The sequence below is a fragment of the Petaurus breviceps genome, unplaced genomic scaffold (assembly GCF_028583685.1).
Source record: "Petaurus breviceps papuanus isolate PSGF00001 unplaced genomic scaffold, PetGlider_PUasm1.0 229, whole genome shotgun sequence".
Lineage (NCBI taxonomy): Eukaryota > Metazoa > Chordata > Mammalia > Diprotodontia > Petauridae > Petaurus > Petaurus breviceps.
Window position 1 is genome coordinate 19,146,228 of NW_027185903.1, and position 24,636 is coordinate 19,170,863.

Here is a 24,636-nt window from a genome sequence, read left to right on the forward strand (position 1 = left end):
AGCAGATTCATCAGAATTACTAGATGGCAACATTTATAATCTTTAGCTTCTGTTACTTCTATTACTATAAGGACTCAAAATCAATAAAACTGAATTTCATTAGAAATATTCTACAATGGGGTGGCACAGTGAATAGATCACTGGCCCTGGAGTCAGGAAGATCTGAGTTCAAATCCAGCCTCAGACACTTAACACAAAAAATTAGCCATGTGACCTTGGGCAAGTCACTTAACCCCAATTCCCCTACCTTCCCCCTCCAAAAAAAAAGAGTCTACAAACCCTACTTCCCTTCAGTTCACCATGGTCGTCCATTCATTGCTTTGAGTCTATGAAGTTTTGCTATACCTTGGAAATGATGTCTCTCTCTGCACCCCAAATATCTGGCCTGGGTCTGGTATCAGAGGGCTTGGGTTCAAGTACTGACTCTGTCACATTCTGTCACTTGGACTTAGTTCAGCCTGTTTCCTCAGCTGGAAAATCAGGATAATAATATGTGCACTCCTACCTAACAGAGCTATAGTGAGAGAATTTTAAAACTTCACATACATTCTTAAATGTATATCATTGGGAGCTGTCATCATTATTAATTAGTGGTTACAACTCTTCAGTCATTGCTTAAAAAAGGTAATGAATTCACTTCGGACTCATAGGCAAACAAAGTTTGGGTTCCTCCTTGTGGTGAAATTAAGCAACCATCCCACTTTCTAATTGGCAATTACATAGGCTAGAGAGGCAACAGATCTAATTACCTGGGTTCAGAACCCCAAAACTAATCATTATTTTATACTAGATTCTCCTCATGGGAGGCTCAAAATGAAACTTATTTAGTTCACATTCTATTTTCAATGAAAATTGATCTCTTTTATGTTTCATTTTTATTCCAGATATGTGATTGAATGACCATTGGCATTCCCAGTGTGGAAATTCCCTCCACTAATGCAATTTGGGAGATTGTCAAATTACAAAACAATCATACCTCTAGAGCAAATAGTTAATAATAATTTAGATTTATAATAATAATAACTTTATATTTATATTACATTGCATGTTCACAAAGATCTCTCATTTGAATCTCACAACAATCCTTCAAGGATGGTACTATGGCTATTATTGCCATCTGCATTTTACAGATGAAGAAAGTAACTATAAGCAGGCAGCAAGCATCAGAGGTAAGATCTGAATCCAGATCTTCCTGACTTCAAGTTGAGCCCCCTATATACTACATCACATTACCTCACTTTTTGTAGGTGATTTTATTCCTGACCTATAATTTTATTCCTGAAGAATCAGATCAGCACACATCAATAACTCAAAGTCTTGGACAGTTGTCTGGGGGTATTGAGAAGTTAACTGCTTTTCCATGGTACTAAAACTAATGGCTGTCAGAAGCAGGTCTTCCCAGGTCTCCATCCACTATACCACCTCCTTTTACTTCTAAGTTAGTCCAGTGTTCTTTCCTTTGTGGTTTGTGTAGTCCAAGGGAGTTCCTAAAGCCTTCCTGTTGGATAACAACACCATGTTCAGGCCTATTTTGTGGCAGAACAGGTTCTTCCACATTCTTAGGAACTTAGAGAAGACAATTCCCTCTTCTACTGAAACTTCTTGCTGTGAGCAAGATGACTTTTTTTATTGGTGATTTACCGGGCTCTAGCCACTGAAAGTATTAGGTTTCCAAAGCAAAGCCATGAACTTCGGGGGCTTATGGTTCCTTTATATCAAATAAATTCTTGTATGTTAAGTAGTTTCAAATCTTGAAACACTATGTATATGTAGGTATTATTATTATTATTATTGGTGTTAGTATTATTTTTATTATTTCTTGGAAAGGAAAATCTGCCCCAATGCTAATCACAGAAGATTGCTTTCATATGAGTACCTCTCATGTCAATAGAGCATTAAAGGTGAGTACTGTGGGTCCCCCAGGAGGTCCCTTCCCTCTGATTAGATTTTTAGCCACTTACTTGATGTAAGACTATGTGTAAGACTCTCATTAGAAAAAAAAAATCTTTAGCTGCAGAAATAATTCTCTTGTTTCTGCCAAAGAAATAGAGAGGAGGGATGGGGTAATTCAGGAAATTCTAAGTCTAAGATAGAGACAGCTTGACCATAGTAAGTCAGCTTGTTTTAGACTGATCTGCCAAATTGCACTGGAATGAAAACCAAAAGAATGCAATTTTCTATGCAAAAAACAAGCTATCAAGAAAAGATGCCATGTATGGGACCTTTCTGCCTGTGACCTCCTTGACATTTATGGTTAGCCATGGCATCTCTGGGTAGAAGAATATGGACATTTTAGTGATTTTTCTTAGCATAATTCCAAATTACTTTCTAAAATAGTTGGATAAATTCATAGTTTCACCAGCCCTCACTAGAGGGTTTGTCTTTCCACAGCCCCTACAAAACTCTCTTTTAAGAGAATTGCCTAAATAATTGGAGGGATATTTATTACTCATAGTTGAGTTGTGTCAATATAATAAACACAATACTATCTAAATTCATTCAAAGATTTATTGCTATGCCAGTCAATCTGTCAAAGGGATACTTTACAATGCTAGACAAAATGATAACAAATATATTCACAGGGACAAAAGGTCTAGAATCTCAAAGGAATAATTTTTCAAAAGTCAGAATGAAGGGGGGAAAGTATTTCTAGGCTTTGAATAATACTGTAAAGCATTTAATTATTTACTACTAGTATGGGGAATTTTTCAGTATTGCAATTAATTAAATGGTATAAGGAACACAGGACTGAAGTGCTTATTTTCCTGATGCTCAAAATCTATTGAAAATGAGGCACAAAAGTCTATTATTCGTGATTGCCAGTCCTATGGGGCAATAAGACTCTTATCTGGGCCTAGATGTACACTTATCTATGAAGTCCATAATTTTTAGAGAAAAGGAGACACCTTCCCAGTTTGTTTAGGAATATAAAGCAAAAATATCAAGAAGCAATTGAAACTACAGAGTTATGCAGAATAATAAACAATCATTGTGGGCAAAAATATCCCAAAAGAATTCTCTTTACCTCTGAATTGCTTGGCCATTTCCAAGAAAATAGCTTCTGGATTTCTTATCAGAGAAGAAGACAAAGACCTTTGATGAATGGGGATTTACAACAATCCTTTGGGATTCTATATATGTATGCCTACCAAGTCTCTGGAGGAGGAAGCGATTTATGCACAGGAGAGAAATGAATGTAAGGACTATAATATTAGTAGAAACAGCACTGCAGTGCAGCTATGCATTAAGGTGTGTAAGCATGTATACATTTTCTAACAAGTGGTGTCAAGTTATTTATATTCACAAAGAAAAGGAATGACACAGAAAAATTCTAAAGTGCAAACATATCCTTATAAACATTATGCAAAAGGTCACCAGTCAGACATGATGGAATTAATTGCAGCAGATACAGTTTAGCAGATCCTGCCACACCACTGAAAAATAGTAAATTGGAATGTTACAAAACAAAATCAATTTTTGGCTTTCTCAGAGCTATCATTTCTGAACAGTCTTTCCTGGACAGAATCATCAGGTTAGGAATAGATACTAGACCTGAAATTTCATTAGTATAGGCATAACAGTACTAATATTAGGTGATCCGCAAGAAACAGAGCTTTATAGAGAGCTCTGCAATGCCCACACTCCATGTCTCAAGGAGACCAGAGCTCCTTCCACCTTTGTGGGGAGTGGGAAGATGACTATGGCTAGGTAATCCCTTTCTTACTTTCCTGTCTTCAAGAAGAGTACAGGTTTTTTGTCCGTCTTCTTTCATAGCATGACTTACATAGAAATGTGTTTTGCATGACTATACATGTATAACTTATGTCAAATTGCTTGCCTTCTCAATGAAGGGGATGGGAAAGAAGAGAATTTGGAACTCAAAAAAAAATTGTAAAAAATTTGTAAAAAAACATGTAAAAATGCTTTTTACATGTAATTGGGGAAAAATAAAATATTCGATTTTTTAAAAGAAAAGAAGTATATTAGGTTTATGATTATATTTACTTATTACAAGATATTTGAAGTCTATGGGTCTGATTCTTATGGGAGTTCAGGATAAAAGCCTGATAAAACCCTCATCCCTCAGCGGAACAGTTCTGCCCCAAACCTGGAGTAAAACAGTTAATTTAATGTCATATTGCTTAGCTTCCCTCCAGACAAATGCTTATTACACAAAAGACAATAGAAGATATTGAGCAAATATCTTTATCAAAGCAAACAAGACAGTCATCAGGAAAGGTGTACAGATTAGTTTACAGATTAGTGACAGAATACACGAGTGAGGGGGCTCTTTGACCCAAGAACAAGATGAAGTCTCAGCTCGGTTGGGAAGGGGAACCATCTCTTTCAATAAAGTAACTCTTAGCAGTCTCTGAGATTTCAGTCCCGGAGAATCAGGGACATGTTGGGGTGCCAGCTTTTCCCTGTGATTCTCCTGGTAGTCATTCAAAATCAGTGTCTTTCCTCTTTTTCTCTCATCTCTCATTCTTCTCAATATCTCTCTCACTTTCCCAGAAGTCCCTTAGCCAACCAGGCAGGGGCCATGTCTTCCTACATGATCACTGATACCATCAAAGTCATCTGTCTTTCAGAGTATCCCCAAGGCCACCTTGGAGTGGGGTTATATAGAGAATGTCTAAGTGAGGAAACTCCATCTACCAGTGTAGGTCTGTGTCTTCTCTGCAACTCATAGTCTTAGAAAGTTGCCTAGAAAACTAAAGTGAAAAACAGTATCACATAGCCAATAGCCTCCTGGCATTGAGACTAGGTCTCTATCCACCATGCCTGGAAGTCTTTTTTGGGGAGGCAAGGGCAGACATGGAAGAAGGCAATCAGGGTTAAGTGACTTGCCCAGGCTCACACACCTACTAAATATCTGATGCCAAATTTGAACTTGGGTCCTCCTCACTCCAGAGTGAGTGCTTTATCCACTGTACCACCTAGTGTAATGTTAAGGGGATTTAAGATCTTCCTTGCACATTAATAGACCTCAGGTGAAGCCCATTAAGGGAAGTTTGCTTAGGAGGCTTGCTTGTAGGAAGGCTTTCACACCTTTTGCTAATTTCTAATTAGGCACTGAGTCACTTTCTGGCTCTGAGAAGTGTGTATATACTCTGAGATGGTAGTTTGCTTTGGTGGCCCCCCTTATGAAAAGAATCTTGTGATTCCCTGGTCAAGATTCTGAGTGGCAGTAGGTTCAGAACTCCCTGACTGTTCAGAGGTAAAGGCGCTCTCCATCCAGGTAGCTATGTAAAGTGTATAGTTGATTCAGGCAGTCAGAGCCCTGTCTGTTGGTCTTAATTTCTCTGCTTGTATTTTCTCTGTTTGCAGTTTCTCTGAAGTTCCAGGGTGCTGACTTTTCCCCTGAACTCAAAAGTGAATATAATTAAAAAGATTGTTGACCCCTTAAACAGCTATCTTTCCTAGTAAAGCAGATCTAAGAATCTGTGCCAGCAGCCATCCTGGGTATGCTGGTGTGGTTGCTGCTGCACCTAGCTGTTCTGGAAGTCTCAATGAATAGGTTTGGGAGAGGTAAAACATAGAGAGAGGTGGAATAATAGCAGGTTATGTCATATTGGGGAATGTCAGAATTTCCCATTAGGGAAGTGGAATACTTATGGGTAATGGCATTATTGTGTGTTTAACCATCCCTGTGTGTGGCTAAGGTGTAGTTAAAGTCATCCATGGCATTAAAGGAGGCTGAGGACTTGGTAGGTTAAGGAGTTTGATGTATATTAAAGTTCCTGATATAAAGGCAGGAGTTGGGGAGGAAAGAAAGATGGTGAGTTAGATGTTGAACTCCTTGAGAAAGAAGGAAGAATGACCTGAGAGTTGGAATACCCCAGTCACCATAAATTTGAATTGGGAAGAAAATATTAATTGAATGAACTTTATGGTGCAAGTGGGTGCAAGTTGGCAAGCAGGTATCAAATACCCACTGCATTAATGATAGAGAAATGATAGATAGTGCTTTAAATGGTGCTAACAAGTCAAAAAAACATTAAATAAAAGCAGTAACGATTATGGAAATTTTCTGGAGGGTGAGAAAAGCACTTGATAGAAGGCTGCTTTGGCTTTTGTTTCAATAATTAAAATTTTCAGAAATGTAGCTAAGTTATGTTGCCCAAGAAGTCATGCAGTGATATCAGCCTGATAAGAAAGAGAGAAATAATTTTTAAACTAAGCAGACATCAGAGGTTTTCAAGGAAGCAAGTTTCAGGACCACAGATGAGGTCAGTATTCATTTAGCTAATTCACATCTGCATCTACAAACTGCATCTTCAAGCATCATAATGATGACACTGAGTCATTAAGAAAATAGTTTGGCCTGTTGGGTTTAACAAGGTCAGAAAGTACATAATGTGTTTTATAAAGATTTCCATTTAGTATTTCAGTGTTTAAAGCTTTGTTTACTTTCAAAACTCTCTTACTTGGAAGATCTCTGAAGCTGAAAAATAAGATTTTACATTATGAATAAACTTCCATTGAGATTTATTTATCAGCCAATTTTCTTCCCAAGATGAACTATGTGCATAGGTAATCATCTCTGTGTCTGGTTAACTCCACAACTTGTGGGCAATCAGTGTGCCAAGGTGCCTGAAATTCTACCATTCATTCATCAGTAACCAGTTAGCAAACTTTTATTAAGTACTTACTATCAGTAACTTTTTTCTGCCTTTTGGAGGGCAATTGGGGTTAGGTAACTTGCTCAAGGTTACACGGCTAGTTTTTCTGTGTGGGTGTTAAGTGTCTGAGGCCAGAACCGAACTCGGGTCCTCTTGACTCTGTGGCCGGCCCTTTACTCACTGCGTCACCTAGCCACCCCATATCCATATCTTTTAAACTGTTTCCCTTTTTAAAAAGCAATATGTTTTAAAGGGCCCAAACTAGTTAAGTCTATGCTTACCTTTCCTTGTACTTTGAGGGTGGGCTCTTACTGTAAGCAAGTAACAATGAATAACTTCATCCTGTTAGGCTACCTTCCCTTCTGTCTTGAAATTAATATACCCCATGTTTTTCTTTCAAAAGTTCTTCTAAGTTTTCTGCCTTTTAAGGAATGGGAAAATGTAACTTAGTCCAGTGTTAAATCTTACATACAGTTGCTCTCTTTTAGGAGTATTAGCCTTAAGCACAGGAGGAAGACAAGATACCCTCCCCACTACTACCACTACACTGTAAAGATATTGTTATATGCCTCCAGCATTTCTCAAAAATTAATCACAAAGTGAGGTGGCACAGTGAATAGAGCACCGGCCCTGGAGAAAGGAGGAACTGAGTTCAAACTTGGCCTCAGACACTTGACACACTTACTAGCTGTGTGACCTTGGGGAAGTCATTTAACCCCAATTGCCCTGCCTTCCCCCTTGCAAAAAAAAAAAGAAAAAGAAAAATTATCTGATACTAGTTAAAAATAGCAAAATTAATCAATAGAACAAAATAGAAAAACTAAAATTATAATCAATGACAAAATATTATTTAATAGATTCAAGATTATAAAACTTTGGGGATAAGAATTATTAAATAAAAATAGTTTGAAAAATTGGATGACATTACTGCAAAAAAAGTTTATCATACTTTATACTAAAAATATTATGATTGGTTCACTGGCAAATTTTCTAATTAAAACATTGAAGACGAGCATTTATCTCAATAATAGAAGGAATTTTTTTTAATCTACTGATTCACTGTCATGATTTGCTATTAATTTTCTATCTATTATATTGCAGAACTTGGCACAGTGCCAGGCATGTCATACATGCTTAATAAATATTTATTGAATTGGATTAGAACAATGGAGAAACTTATTGGAGAGAAATAAGTAATAATAATAAAAAGGTTTTTGGTACAACAAAAAGCAATATATCTGGGGCAGCTAGGTGGTGCAGTGAATAAAGCACTGGCCCTGGAGTCAGGAGGATCTGAGTTCAAATGGCCTCAGACACTTAACACTTAACTAGCTATGTGACCTTGGGCAAGTCACTTAACCCCAATTGCCCTGCCCTCCACCCTCCAAAACAAAACCAAAAAATTTTAAAAAGTAATTTATCCAAAATAAAAAGAAACAGTGAGAAAAAAATTGGCATAGATCAGATTTTTTAAAAATCTACCATCTAAAAGTAACTGACACAAATTTACAAGAATAGTACTTTTCCTTCAGTAGTTCACATTTATTATAGTGCTTTAGATTTACAAAGTGCTTTCTTCATGTGAACTAGTTAGTGTATTATTATTATACCCTTTTTATTGGTGGAGAAATTGAGATTAAGAGCGAAGTAAACTCACACAGGTAGTGTCAGGGCATAAATGTGAACCCAGGTCAAATCTGACTCCAAATCTGACTTTCCTTCATTAGACTTAAATATACTGCTCTCAAAGAAAGAAACAAAATCCCTTAAAACCTGCTCAAATTTTTCTGATAATCAGGGATATGCAAGTTGAAAATTTTTTGATGGACCAGCTAAATCCATTCCATTGGTAGATTTGACAATCATTAAAATTCAGTGTTAAGCACTGTTGGGTGGTATTATGAAATAAGGATATCTTTCTGGGGCATGATCTGACAATATATTCTTTAGGCATTAGGTGGCACAGTGGCTTTGGAGTCGAGAAGAGGAGCTTGAATTTTCTCTCAAACACTAGCTGCATAACCTTTTACAAGTCATTTCCTTATCTTTAAAATGGGTACAGTAATAAAACCTACCTCACAAGGTTTTGGTGAGGATCAAATGAGAGAATGTATGTAAACATCAAACTGCTATGTAAATGCTAGTTATTATTATATTCAATGCTTCCAAACTAATATTATTTGACCCAATGATGCCACTATTATGATTATGTCTTAATGATGTAATAAAAAGAAAAAAGGCCTGCATTTTGGAAAATTTATCTGCTTATATTCACAGTGGTTTTGTTCATAATAGCAAGCAACCAGAAACAATTGGGGAATATCTAAATTGGATCATATCATAATAATTCACTAGCAAATTTTTTTTTTATGTGAGGTCTAGTCCTTGTCACACTAGACGTAGGACCTTAGGAAAGTCATTTACCTTCTTTGATTCTCATTTTCTTCATCAATAAAACTGAGAATAAAAAAAACTCCCTATGCCTCCTTCAGAGTTGATGTGACAATCAAGTGAGAGAGATATTAAAATTATGTTGTAAGTTGTAAAGGACTAGACAATTGTAACCTGTTCTTACTAGCAACAAAAAAGTAGAAATAAGAAAGATTCAATATGTTTAAGTTCCTTAATATTAGAAGAATAAGTTTCCAAATCAGAGGAAATTCACACCATTATCTACAAGAAGAATATGTTTTCCTAATGCATTTTAGACATAATTACCTGAATTTTACCTGCATCATTAGAACACGAATCATTTTAGAACAAGACCATATTTTTTGCCTTGCTTTGTATTCCCAGCTCTTAACACAGGAACTGACACATAGTAAGCACTTTTTAAATGCTTATCGACTGACCAACTGACCACTGCATTACTGTAACAAATAAGAAAATGGCCACAGAAACGTGAATTATCTGTAATGATAAAAGGCATTGTGGCATAGTAGAAAGAACGGTGGATAGGGAGTTGAGACCAGAATTCAAAGTCACTCCCCTATTCATTTAGCTGTGTAACCTTAGACAAGTAAATTCCCCATTCAAGGCCTCACGTTCCTCCTCTCAAATGAGAATTAGACTAGATGACTTCTATGAGGCAACTTTCTCAAACTCCACTAGCCCTGGTATGCTGTGTCTCTACAGCTACTTGATAGCCTCTCCCCTTATAAGGATGTCTCTTCGAGGCTAAGGGTGAGGTTCTAATGCTATAGCTTATGAGCCCCCATCAGGATGCTTCTCCCTATGCTACTCAGTTGATATCAGCTAGTCAAGCAGATTTAACTAGCTTTTAGGGAAATGTATTTATTAAGATGTTATAGTAAGAATAGTTTATTGGTATGAAACATTACCTTCCAAAAGTCTATGACTCTCTGTCCACCAGTGCTATAGAGTCCAGGGAAAAGCAGGCTAAAGCTCAGGGAGCATATGAGGCAAAGGGACAATTCACAGATCTTGATTGCTAGAAGTCCTTTTCATGCCTTTGTGGGGCACTCATGAAGCTCCTTTAGGAATGACCTTGTTTTTTTCTGTAAGGCTCCTGGGAGAGTTTGGAAGCTGCCTTTCCTAAGTATGTGACTCCCAATATCAATACTACATCATCTGTTCTGGTGATACTTTTGGGACTTGGGAGTCAATAGGAAGTCCAAAAATCTTCCAGCCCTCATAAGTCTACAAGGTCCTCTTCTCATCATCATTCCCATCAAGGTGAATGGTGGAGAGAAGAAGCTAAGATACTTTCTCCCATCCAAGTGATTTCTTTTCAGTAGTGTGACTGGAAGTGCTCTATTACTAAACTGTCAAATACTCAAATCCTCAATTCCAAACTATTTTGCTGGATTTATACAAGCCTCACCAGTCATGAACAAGTCTCCTCAACTAATTGGAATAAATTTCCTAAGCTACTTGAGTTCATTTCCTCTACTGGCTTTCATAGACTTCTAAATTGGTCAAAGACTTCTTACACTTAGTCTAATGTCTTTTATTGATTGATTCAATGGATGGCTAGGCCTCCTTTACACCTAGTTCATACCTCTGGTAGATTTGTGAAATGTGTTCCCATCTGATAAAAGTATCAGACCAAGTGAGGAGGAATGATTGATTCAATCACCTCTATCCTTACAGCTATACTACCTTAATAATACAAAAGTTAAATTTCTGTGATCTAAAAGTATAAAAAAAAATAAAGTCAACTGTTAAACGATTAAACAGGGAATATGAAAACAGCATAAGCATATTCAGGATATGACAAGAGATGTAGTCATGCCTGCCTGCCTCAAGTGATACATGAAAATAAGGATGATGCATCTTATAATAGTGTCATAAAACATATTAATTGCTAAAGAAAGGTGTGTCCAGATGACTGCCTACAGGTAACACCTGTAGGAAGCATATGGCAATAAATAAAAATCTATCAGCAGAAATTAGTCAGAGGGTACATCGTAGGCACTAATATGTTCTCCTTGGATTTGTGGGTAGGAGTGGGTGTGGAGGGAATGAGAAAGAGAACAAGAGCAGAGAGCAGAACCTATTCTTAATCCTTGGGGGTTTGGTGGAGGGTGGGAGTGGATGATATAGATTCTGCCCTTGGGTTTTAATGTCTAAACCTGGAGTTCTCAACATTTTTTTGTGTCTTAGACACCTTTCACAGTCTGGTTAAATCTATGGACTCTTTTTCAGAATAATAGTTTTAAATGCATAAAACAAAATACATGGGATTACCAAGGAAACCAAAAGTTAGTGAAAATAATGATGTCATTTTTTTCCCATCCAAGTTCATGAAACTCTCTCTAGAGTCCCCTTGGGTCTGTGTACCCCAATGTAAGAATCCTTAGTCTAAAGAAAAGTTTAGAGTGATAAATAGAAAATATTAATAACTCTTGGGACCTAAATCATCCTTCATATATGAAAAGGCTATATGATGAGCAGCTGCAACAAAATTTAAAAGGAAAATGAAGTCAAATATGTAGAAATTCTATTCAAGTTCTAGATTTTCTTGAAAGGTCAGGGTTTTGAATTCAGTATCCAGAGATCCCCAATATCACTTTTTTGAATATGCCCCGAGACAAGATTGGGGATCATAATTCTATTCAGAAAACTATTCTGCCTTACCATGACCAAGTTTGAGGGGAATAATAATTAGGTAATAGAGTAGATTAGGTTATCCTATTAAATAGCTTTCATCATGCTTATTATTATTATATTTTAACATATAGCATGTTTTTAACATATATTATAAGCAACTAATTAAATAGCCAACTAAACCTTTTTTAAATTATTTTAAAAAATAAATCAAATCCAAGCCAATTTAAACAACAAATTAAAACAATAAAAACTTAAGTAACAGAGAACAAACAGGATATGGGCTACTAAAAATTCTCATTTATTAGACTTGTTGATGCAGTCATTATTTCCTATCCTATCATCACTTGCTTGTAGGGTGTCCAAGTAATTGAGATCAGCAGGTATGAAGACAGAGAAAGTAGCAAAGGGAGGGAGACGGAGGAAGAAAGAGAGGGGGGGGGAGAGAGGGGGGGGGAGGGAGGAAGAGAGGGGGGGGGAGAGAGAGAGAGAGAGAGAGAGAGGGAGAGAGAGGTCTTTGAGAAGATAGACTATACTGTGTTTCCCCGATAATAAGACACTGTCTTATTATTTTTTTTGGACAGAAAAACACCAGAGGGCTTATTTTCAGGGAGGGCTTATTTTAATGAACATTGACAGCAATTTTAATAAACAGGTAAATGTGAACAAAAAAATGTACCTTTATTCAATAAGCAAATCACTGGGGAAGAACAGGATGACGCGCTCACTGCTGCAGCTCTGATTGGATGCAGCTCGGAGGCAGCCGTGTGTTCCACGGGGGGAGGGGGGGGGACAGTGCATACAGAGGGTACCGTAATGTAGCGTGTAGCGCAGGGGATCACCTTCACTACAGTAGCAATCTCAATAGGGCTTATTTTCGGGGAAGGGCTTATTTTAGAGGAATCTTACACAGTAAGGGGAGGGCTTATTTTCGGGATAGGTCTTATTATCGGGGAAATACGGTACATCCAAAGAAAGAAAAATAGCCTCACTTAGCCTAAGCTGACCCAGTTCCAAAGAAGGGATAAGTATGATCAATAATGTTAAATGAAGAAATAATAATAATAATGTTAAATGGTATCCCTGATAATTCTGTTAAAATTTTACTAAACCAAATTCTCACCTCATATTCTCCCTGTAGTTTCACTTGAAAATCCATAAAGGGGCAGAGTTTCTTCCCCACTGGATCCATCTACTCCCCAAAAAGACAGAGCATCTTGAAATTATTTTGAATAATATGAAATATTAAATACTCTAACATTAATTTCAGAGACTTGAGCCTCCAGTAATAAAATATGATACAGAGTTTTCCAGAAGTAAGCTCTGTTAAATACTTGATAAATGGAAGTTCAATTTCAAAATGAGGCAAAGGAGTCTAGCAGAAAGAACATTGGACTCAGAAAAACTGGGCTGAAGTCGTGATTTTCTCACTACTGCCTCTGTGATCCCAGGCAATTCATTTAACCTCTCCTGGCTCCATTTTCCTCATCTGTAAAACAAAGGGTTTATTGTTGTTATTCAGTCTTGTCTGACTCTATGTGACCCCCATGGACATCATCCATGGGGTTTTCTTGGCAAAGATACTGGAGTGGTTTGTCATTTCCTTCTGTGGTGTATCCCCATTTTACAGATAAAGGAACTAAGGCAAATAGGTGTTAAGTGGTTTGCCCTGGGTCACAAGGCTAGTAAGTGTCTGAGGCTAAATTTGAACTCAGGTATTCCTGACTCAGGCCCAGTGCTCTCTCCAGTGCTGCCTTATTGCCCCAAAACAAACAACTTGGACTAGGTCATCTCTACAGCCCTTTCTGGTCTCAACCCCCTAGGGATCATAGGTGTTATCATTCCTTTGTCACTGATAGGATAAATCAGAATAATCCATGACTCCAAATTCTGGTTTTCACTTGTTTCAGTAATGATGGATTTCAGAAGAAGCATGAGGAGTGCTGAATCATGGCCAAAATGGATTTTTAGAAAGTAGGCTTACATAACATAGTCAATATGCATATAATATGTACAGGTCCATTCATAAAACATAGTCTAATAAATGGTAGCCTAATCAAAGGAGCATCATTTGCTTCTTCTCAAGTGTCTCAAACTGCCAGTACACACTGGTTTCAGGAGCCAGACTTTAGGTGAAATCTGCATGGAATCTATCCAAAGGTTAGCAATGTGGCTCCTTAGCAATTATCAATCTGGAGCAGGTCCATATCATTCTAGATGATACTTTTGTCCTTTGTAATACATGCATTTTATTTATTTGTTTGTTTATTTTTTTTGCCTTTTTTGGAGGGCGAAAGTTAGGGCAATTTGGGGTTAAGTGACTTGCCCAAGGTCACACAGGCTAGTTTGTGTGTGTGTGTGTGTGTGTGTGTGTGTGTGTGTGTATGTGTGTGTGTTTTAAGTGTCTGAGGCCAGCTTTGAACTCAGGTCCTCCTGACTCCAGGGCCAGTGCTCTATTCACTTTGCCATCTAGCCACCCCCATGTGTTCATTTAAATTAAGAAGCATCTAGGTTGAATAATGGTTAGAGCAATGGACACAGAGTTAGGAAGATCTAATCAAATGGGACTTCAGACACTGCCTAACTATGTGACTCTAGGACACTTACCTTCTGCCTGCCTTAGTTTCCTCATCTATAAAATAGTAATAATAATAGCACCTACCTCACAGGCTTGTCATAAGGATCAAATAAGATAAAATTCATGAAGTACTTTGCAAACCTTAATATATTATATAAATTCCTAGTTACTCTTAATTAATATTAAGAGCTTTTCTGAAGTACAACTGTACAACCTATGAGAAGATGACCTGTGAGAACCTATAAGAAATATAACCTTTACAGCCTATAAGAGAAAACAGTGTATGGTACAATGAAAAGGCTCTTCACTGAGATTCAGATGACCAAGGGCATGATCCTTTCACTGGCCTGTTATATTTTCTTCAGTGCCCACGTTTTCTATTCTGCAAAATGAACGCCAAGACCCCTTCTAGATCTAAATTCTATAATCCTATAAGTAGCTTTTTGTTTCAAATCTTCTCAAGAAAGAAAGAAATCCATTTGAATATCTGGTAAAAATTATGTCATCAATTAAAAAAATAAACCTGTTAGTACATTGAATTTTCTGTGTATATATTCATTTATTACCAGAGTATGTATATCCATATGTACTTGCATATATGCATATATATGTATGTGGATATACAGACACACACATATATGGTCTATATGTACAAACATTGTTGTTTACCCTTCGTTTTTGAAGAGGACCAATAGCATCATGGGGTGATGTCTTGACTTGCTTATAAATTGGATTTCAGTGAGGCCGAGTTGTACAAAGTCATCAGCCTTACTCTCTCTTCCAGAGTCATTGAAGTCCAGAGATGAGACAAAAGTCAAGAGGACCAGCAATGGCCCGGGATGTAGTGGATGACCTTGGTGTCTTCAATGTCTGACCTGACTCTATGTGTTCCACAGCACCTGCTTCAACTGCCTTCATGAGAGTTAGAACAAATTGTTCCCATCTGCCCAGTCCATTGGGGAAAGTCTTCACATGCTTCGGGTAGACATCCCCCTGACTGACTGATAGGTGAGTTACCTGTCAGTTTCCCTCAACCTGGTCTGGCTTGTCTGCCTAGAAGGTTCACTGGGGTGTGGCCACTGCACATGCTTCAGTTTCTTGGAGCCACCGGTGAGATGAAGGTGGATACCAAAGGTGGATAAGCAGCCCTGAAAAGGGCTCAGCAGCCCTCACACCAGAGGAACTGGTTCTCCTTGAACACCCATATGCCCCCTACATACTCATACATACATACACAAATGCATACATATATACACATACACACATAAATATATATATATATATATATATATATATATATATATACACATACACATCTACACCAAGATCAGTGAAGGTGACTCTTGAAGATTCATGATTCAAATATTAATCTAAGAATTCCCGAAGTTCTAACATTTTGAAAGACTGACATGATTTCCTATTTACCATAGACTCCTACTAATTCACTTTTAAATTAATTTAAAGATCAATAAATATCATCAGAGATGCTTGAGTTCAAGTATAAAATTCTTAAGTTAAAACTCTATACTATTGCATTTAAACATTGAAATATCTATGAAACTATGTTCATGCAAAGAATCCAAGAACTATTTCATAATATAAACTGTACCATTTCAAAAGAATTTTCTTTTAGAGAATATGCATGTGAAATGTCTTTTTCAATGACATATATTTTATGACTAGAAATTTTTTTGTACAAGACATTCTAATAAATATTTTTATTTTAACTACTTCAATTTTTAATTTAAAAAAACATAGCTGACAATGAAGAATGCTACCTGCCTCTTGACAAAGTTGATTGACTCAAATTAAAGAATTAAAAATACATTTTTGGATGTGGCTAATTTAGAAATTTGATTTGCTTGACTACCCATTTTTATTACTAGAGTTTTGTTTTTTCTTTCTTCCTTTCCCCCATTAAGGAGGCAAGGTGGGAAGAGAAAAAAAAATAAACACTTGTTAAATGAAATAAAATAAAAGTTATATTTTTAAAAATAGCAATATCTCCCTACAGACAAGAGATAAAATTTGTATTTTGTGTGGAAAAACTACTTCTCTTCAGTGGCACATAAGAGATACAAAGAAATTTATTCATTTGTTCAATCAACAAAGATGTACTAATCACATGCTATTTATATAGTCAGTACTGTGTTACAGTGGAACTCATCTTCCCCCACTAAACCCATCCCTCTTTCATTTTTCTCTATTTTTTTGTGGAGAGTTCTGCCATTTCAACTCTAGGCAGAGAAGATACAGTAGAAAGATGATAGATAGAGCATCAAATCAGTATTTAATCCCATATTACTCTAACCTGGTACCATTGTTCTAATAACAGACCCTTTAACTTGTCCATTAAATGCAATCCCCTCACACATAGCCTCAGTCCCAGGCTCTGTCCTATTTCCAGGGCTGGAGTTCGTGCTCAATTTCTCAGGGAATAGCCCTTTCTGCCTTGTTCCTAAAAACAAGTTAGTTCCCTAACTCTCATTAGGGCTTCAGTGCAACCCTAACTGAACCAAAGGCCTTTGGGCTGAAATTCTAGCACCTGCTGTCAGCTCTTAGTGGAACTGAGTGCCTGACAGTTGTTTCTACATTGATCATTATTACTATCTTATTCTTTCATCTTTTTCAATGGATTGAAGATAGAAAATGGTCCTGGCAAAAAAGTTGCTGTCTTGCCATTAGTCTTTTACATTTAATGTTCTGTGGGCTACTACCCAGGTGAATGAAAGAACTGATTTTTGTTATTGAATACAATTATTTTTCTGTAAGTTCACCTGCAGGTTCAAGGAATGTATCTTCAGCACTATTATTATTCTTATTGTCAGACTTGTTTGGCATCACCGTCTACTGGCCTGCTGCCTACCACAGGACCTCCTTGACACCAAACACCTGGTTCTTCACCAGCAGCCTGTTGTTCTACTCCCTTGATTCTCCACCCACTCTTCCAGTATTGTTCCTATCTCCCATTGCTGACTATCCCCAGGTCATCTGCATGGCCCCAATATGTCTGTGTAACCTCCAGGACCTGACCGTCCTGTCTAGCCAGCTCTATGGTCTACCCAGAAACACATGGGCCCTCAAGTAAAATATCGAAATAGGCCTCTTTTGGCCTGAGGCCCCCAGAAATGCTTTTAAGCTTGTCAGGGCTGTTTGGAAATAAGCAATATTCTGTCAAAGGCTAGCTAGGAAGTTAGTGTAGACAGAATGCTTCTTAGTTTCTTCATAAAGACCTTCAGCAGGCTCCTCCCCACTGAAGGTAGAAAGTGCTTAGCTATGTGCACAGATGAGAGGGAGTTCACAACTACAATCAAGTGGTTGTAGGAGAACACCTATTACCATGAATTTTATGGCACTTACACATTTCTTTTCACTTGAATGGAATGTCATCAAAATGACTATTGGAACATTGGAGCTGAAAAGAAACTTAGAGATAACAGAATCCAACCCTCTCATTTTACAGCTTCATCCTCCACACCCAGAAATCCTCTTCCCTTAAGAAGGAATGGTCCTTCACCTTTCTAGAGTTCACCCTCTATCTGTGCCCTTTTGTACTCTCTGCTTCAGCTTCCTTCCAAGGCTTGTTCCTCTATATTCAGTCTCTCCCTATGTCCCTACTAGTTCCTTTCTGCCTATATACTCAGAATTCTGCAGTCATTAAAAATCCTTCACTAGATTTTGCCATCCCCTCTGGCCATTGATCTAAATCACTCTTTCCTTTCACAGCAAAATTCCTAGGAAAAATAATCTATGCTCACCGACTTCTACACACTCATTTCTTAATCTCTTGCGGTCTGCTTGGCTTCTGAACCCACCTCTTTCTCTGGAAACTACCTTAGGAAACCAAAGACTTCTTCATCTCTAATTCCAATGGCCCTTTCTCAGGCCTCCCTCTCTAACTTTCTTCAGCTTTTAACACTATTGACCACCCCTTTTTCTGGATATTGTCTTCTCCCCTGGCTTTTGTGACACTCCTCACATCTTTCTCCTCTGGCAGCCTCCTTTACTGATACAGCTTCCTCCCACTCCCTAAGGATTGAAGAGAAAGGGAAGGGGGAGGGAGGGAGTGAGGGACAGAGAGACAGAAAGAGAGAAGGACAGATAGACAGAGACAGAGAGAGAGAAAGTCAGAAAGAATCACAGATAAATAGACAAGCTTTGCCTATTTATCACAGATAAATAGTCGCAGCTTTGAAAGTAGCATGTCAAATCTATTCTATCCATAAAAGAAAAAGTAAGCTCTACGGATCTTCTCCTTTTCTACAATGTACATGCAAATGGTCATTTTGTGTGGTGCTTGTTAACTTCAGCATAATTTTTTAATAAAGAAAAACTGTTTCCTCCCTTCTTCCTGGATGGTATGAATCCCCAGTGTTTCATTGCAGAAATATATACAGAAAATCACTAATTCAGAAAAGGAGTCAGTTGATCAGTCAGTCATTTAGCATTTATTAAGTATTTCTATATGATAGGCTCTGTACTAAGTGCTAGAATTTAATTTTCTTACTTTTAAGTACACAATATAATATAAGCCATAATACAAATGAGTGATAAGAAACGTCAATTCACATTAGACCTAGTTAGAAGATATCCTAGGGAATTATAACAGCTGACATTTTTATGGAGCTTAAAGGTTTATAAAACACTTCACAGATATTATCTCATTTGATACTTAGGTCAGCCCTGTAAGGTAACTATCTGAGTTAATGTATTATTCATATTTTACTGATGGAAAAACAGAAGCTCAGAAATACTGCATCTTGTTCTTGGTCCCACAAATAGTGTCAGAGGCAGGACTCGAACCCAGACTTCACCTGATTCCATATCCCATACTCTTTCCAGTGTACCACACTACCTCTTTAATTAACCTAGATTCAGAAGGTAAAGCATATTAATTGTTAAGGTTTGGGGTTTGGTGTGCTCAAGACCCCAGAATACCACATGCCGAGTCCTGCTGAATGAATGCAACTCAAGTCTACTCTCAGCCAAAGTAAAGCAAAGTTTATTAAAGATTCACCCTAATGGGTAGACTCTTAAGGAGCCTAAGCATTTGTGAGGCTTGTGTTGAAAGCAGGCCAGAACAATCTGACACAGACTGAGTCTGAGCTAGATCACTGAGGCAAGATGGATCTTATATACAGAGAGACTGTGGGAGGATCTAAGGGGGGGTCTAGAGGAAGGGCTTGGGGAGGGTCTTGAGGAGGAGTCTAAGGAGGATCTAGAGGAGCTGAGGTCAGACTCCAGGAATGGGATTAAGGGTGAGAAATAGTTGAAGGCTACTTGGAGATAACAGACCAAGGAGGACTAGTCTAGTTTAAGGGTAACAGAGATTCAGTCATGGTGATAATGGAAGGCCTCAGATGAATGCCAGATCCCGTGGGAAGATTCAAGGAGTTCAAGGGGGTTCCCAGAAACTATACCACATCATCAAAGACATTCTGATTATTTTAATTTTATTGAGGTACAGTATCTTGTTTTCAAGTCAAAATCATTTACTAAGTGCTTACAATGTGTCAGGTACTGTGTTTAATGCTGAGGATATAAACACAAGCAAAAAGACAGTGCCTGCCCTCAAGGAGCTTACATTCTAAGAAGAAATGAAGACACCCAGGGAGAGGGCATTGTAGAGAATGTTCAGGAGAGTCAGTAGTGCAGCCTGGAAAGAAATGAAGACATGACAGGCCTGGGCCTCCTGAAAAAAGAGGTTCTGGGAGGAAACAAGGCAGTCAAAGGAAGAGTCATCAGGGCCAGAGAATACTTCCAGTGTATGAAATCCAAGGCTAACCAAGGAGGAGGATTCTGGGGCATTGTAGAATAAGTCTGATAGGGTACAGGCTCTGGGAAATCCCTTAAACTCGGATTGAATCTTCCCACTTCAGGAGGCATTTGCCTGAGGCCATAAGCCTTTCTTTATAGCTAGGCTCAAATCTCTGGTTCTTAACCTAACCTAACCCTCCATTGTCCAACTGCTTCCTGAGCTTGATTCAATCAAAATATCTGTACCAGTAGCCTTTAGCTATTTCCCACCTTTAATCCCATTACTAGAGTCTGACCTATAGTCCATCAAAGATCCTTCTTAGACTCCTCCTCAAAGATCCTCCCCAAACTCCTCCCCTAGACCACCCCTAAATCTTCCCACAATCTTTCTGTATATAAGATCCATCTCACTTCCATGAAAGGACTGAAGAATTCAATCTAGTGCAGACTTCAGTGTGTCAGATTATTCTGGCCTGTTTGTCCAATACAAGCATCACAGATATTTAGGCTCCTTAAGAGTCTACCTATTATGGTGAATCTTTAATAAACTTTGCTTTACTTTGGCTGAGAGAAGACTTGAGTCAAATTCATTTAGCAGGACCCGGCTTGTTGATATTTTGGGGTCCTGAGCACTCCTAAGCCCTATACCTCAACAAGTCTAGGAGAGTCAAGAATGCATCTTGGAAAGGAATGAATGTAGAATGAATGTTTCTGACTAATCATTTCCAAACATATTTCGTGTTCTGGGTAGGGAAATCCCCTATAACAAAGAATGAAAAAGAGAGACCAAAAAAGCTGGTTCAATGAAATTAAGCAATATATCGATCAAATCTGGCAATATATGCCTCCCTCTTTAAGGAATGGGAGAAGGATGAATCAATGGAAGAGAGTGAAAAAGAGTGATAGAAAGTTAGATCTAGAAAAGAGTAGTGTCAGAAGCCAGGGGAAGAGAGAATATCCAGGCATCATTCCCCCTCCCCTCCAAAAGAAAGAAAAGGTCTTCTTTGGGGACAACCTTTGGCATTGGTGAAATAGTTGAGTTTTCAGTTCATTTTTAAAAAAAAATTTTGATTAAATTTTGCTTTTATTTTTTTTTCATTTATTGGATCCTCTTTGTTTGCCTAGGGTAATACCAAGACATAAACAGTACGACATTCACCTACATTTCTTTTTTTTTTTTTTAAAGCAATTGGGGTTAAGTAACTTGCTCGAGGTTACACTCCCGGACCCTGGGGGCTGGTGCTCTTACTCTCTGTGCTACCTGGCCACCCCATCACCTATATTTCAATGAAGCAGAAAAAGGGGGAAAGAATTACCCTGTTTTCAAGTAGTTAAGGAATTCTAAGAATTCTAATAGTTTTCTACAAAAAAGAACTAAAAGGAAGAAATTGGATTAAGCCACAACTATAGGGCTTGGATAGACACTGGGGAGAATTCACTGCCAAGGGGAACTTGTAGGGCCTGGAGTACTACATATCCTCAACAAATAGTCCAGAATCCTGCCTGGAGTGACTGAAGTGGGTTTTGTCTAAAGGTAGCAGATTGTATGAGATGACCTCCTAAGGTCACTTGGAATTCTATGAATTAGATTCATTCCCCTTGACCGCACAATCACAGAATTTCCCAGAACTAAAGTCTTGAGCAGTATGTGCAATGCTGTGGACAAATGAATCTTTCACCAGGATTCTTAATGCCTTCATTGTCTTCCCTGTGTTTAAATGAGTAACCCGAGAATTACCTTAGCAAACTTTTTTTTTTGCATGAATCTATAAATAACCCAGAGAGATGTCCAATAAAAGTCAATTGTTCTACTGCACTGCAATGGAAAATATGCCTCAATTCAATTAGCTGGCAGGATACCAACAAATGTAGGTACAAACAGCAAATATTGTAATGCTATGTCAACAGTGTCCTGTATTGCTAAACAGGTGTGAATTATTTTAAAGTAAGTCAATAATTTATTTGGATGTAGAGCTAAAAGTTAACCTAGAGGGCACAGGGACCATTCCCCTTATTTTACACTTGAGCAAACAGTGGCCCAAAGATCCACCACAAGTCACAGAACTGTGGATTCAAACCTAGGTTTTTTGGGTAGCATATGCAGCATTCTTTTAGCATAGAGTGAGTAGTTCATAAAACACTGGACTTGGTTTCAGGAAGACCTGGGTTTGAATCTTACCTCAGATACTGTGGGCAAATCACTAAATCTCTCTGATCTTCAGTTTCCTCATCTATAAAATGGAGGTAATAACAGCATTTACCTCTCAGGATTGTTGTGAGAACCAAATGAGGAAATGTATGCAAAAAGCTTTGCAAACCTTAAAGTTCTATATAAAGTTCAGCTTCATTGAAAACACTTTGCTTCTTGGTTACTCATGCAAGGAAGAGCTCAGTTTCCTTCCTAATGGGATTTTTTTTTTTTTGGAGGGGGAAGGTAGGGCAATTGGGGTTAAGTGACTTGCCCAAGGTCACACAGCTAGTTTTTGTGTTAAGTGTATGAGAACAGATTTGAACTCATCTAAATCTCAACTAAATCCCTCCTGACTCCAGGGCCAGTGCTCTCTATTCACTGTGCCACCTAGGCACCCCTTTTGGAGGGATTTTAAGTAAATCTTGTATAGGAAGCCTTCCCCCAGCCCCTTCTAATTCTAGGGCCTTCTCTGGCTTAGTTATTTCCTGTTTATCCTCTCTATAGCTTGCTTTGCATATATTAGTTTACATAGTCTCCTCATTAGATTGTAAGCCTGATCAGTCACAGCTGAACACAGTTCCCTGACCCCAACATTTTGATGTCATTGGTTCTCTTTGTAGAGGAAGGATGAATGATAAGACTGTAAGCTCCTTGAAGGCAGGGACTGTTTTTTTTTTCTTCTTTTTGTATCTGCAGGACTTAACAGAATGCCTAGTCCATTGCTATTGTTCAGTCATATCTGACTCTTCATGACTCCATGGACCATATACTGGCCATGGAGTTTTCTTGGCAAAGATACTGGAGTGGTTTTCTATTTCCTTCTCTAGTAGATTAAGGCAAACAGAGGTTAAGTGACTTATCCTGGGTCATACAACTAGTACATGTCTGAGACTAGATATGAACTCAGGTCTTCCTGACTCCATGCCCAGTGCTCTATCCACTGTCATCTAGCTGCCTACACATATAGGTACTTAATAAATGATCGATTGGTTGGCTAATTGAATACATACAGCCATACTGTGGATGGAATCTACAGCTTGGATGAATCAAAATTTCTTTTTAAAATATCATCTCAGGGGCAGCCAGGTAGCACAGCAAGTAAGAGTGCTGGCCCCAGCATCGGGAGACCCACTATCAGTTCCAGCCTCAGATACTTGGCACCCACACAAAATAACTGGCTGTGTAACCTTGAGCAAGTTACTTAACACAAATTGCTTAAAAAAATATATATCACCTGAGCAAGGTTTGACCTTTAAGGTTAAAGTCCTTATAAACACTGACAATATCCTTATAACAACCTCTACCTGATACAGGTTTTTTTCCTGTACAAACTAAAAAATTCCAGGCATCAAGCAGACACTTTATCATCTTTAGCATTTTGTTGGGATGCCTATAGCAGGAGCTCATCTTTGTATTCTTGCTCATGCTGTTTGCCATGCCTGGGATGCCTCCGGCTCTGAGGGCTTTCCTCACTAATTTAGCCCCCTCTGATTTCTTCTTTCTCAAACCTCATCTGTACCTTTCATTTTTTCACTTATTCTTTACTTCACGTGTGTCTTATCTTCTCCAGACAACTTGATTTGAAGCTCTTTAAAGGCTATAAACTGTGTCTAAATTTCTTTTGTATCTTTTGTAGGCACTAACCCAGAGGCAAGGAATTGGTAAAGAAGATTTTGAGCTGGAAGGGATTTAAGGGACCATTGGGTGAACCCCCTTATTTTATATATGAGAAAACAGAGGTTCAGTAAGTCTAAGTAGTTCATCCAAAGTCATTTGGATAATAAATAACTGGATTTGAACTTTGGTTCCTATGACTCCATATTAATGGATCTTTCTACTAAACATATGTTGAGGTTTGGGGGCTTAGGGGTGTTTGAGGCCCCAGAATACCAACACGCCAGATCTTGCCCAATGAATTCGACTCAAGCCTTCTCTCAGTCAAAGTTAAAAAAAAGTTTATTAAAGTTTCACTATAATGGGTAGACTCTTGAGGAGCCTAAATATTTGTTATGCTTGTGTTGGCAAGTGGGCCAAATTGAATCTCCTCTAGATTAAATCTGGAGACAAGATGGATGTTCTATAGAGTAAGGCTTCAAGAGGAATTTAGGAGTGGTCTAGAAGAAAGGTTTGGGGAGGGTCTTGAGGAGGAGTATAAGAAGGATCTTGACGGAACTGAGGTCATACTTCAGGAATGGCATTAAGGGTCGGAAATAACTAAAGGCTACCTGGAGATGACAGACAATGGAGGGCTAGGCTAGTTTAAGGGTAACACATTTGGGTATGGATATTTTGAAAGAATTGAGGGTGGGGAAAACTGGACAATGAAGGGCTAGGCTAGGTTAAAAGTAACCTAGATTTGGGCCTAGCTATAATGAAATATTTATGACCTCAGGCAAATGCCTTATCAAATGAGA

At 38.1% G+C, this 24,636-nt stretch overlaps 1 long non-coding RNA gene across 1 annotated transcript; it reads left to right on the plus strand.

Moving 5' to 3' along the window:
- The first annotated feature begins 1,561 nt into the window (after nt 1-1,561).
- Nucleotides 1,562-24,021, plus strand: LOC138167262 (uncharacterized). Its single transcript, XR_011169843.1, has 3 exons — nt 1,562-1,901; nt 15,059-15,282; nt 23,859-24,021. It is a non-coding gene; the product is annotated as an uncharacterized lncRNA (long non-coding RNA).
- Nucleotides 24,022-24,636: the final 615 nt, after the last annotated feature.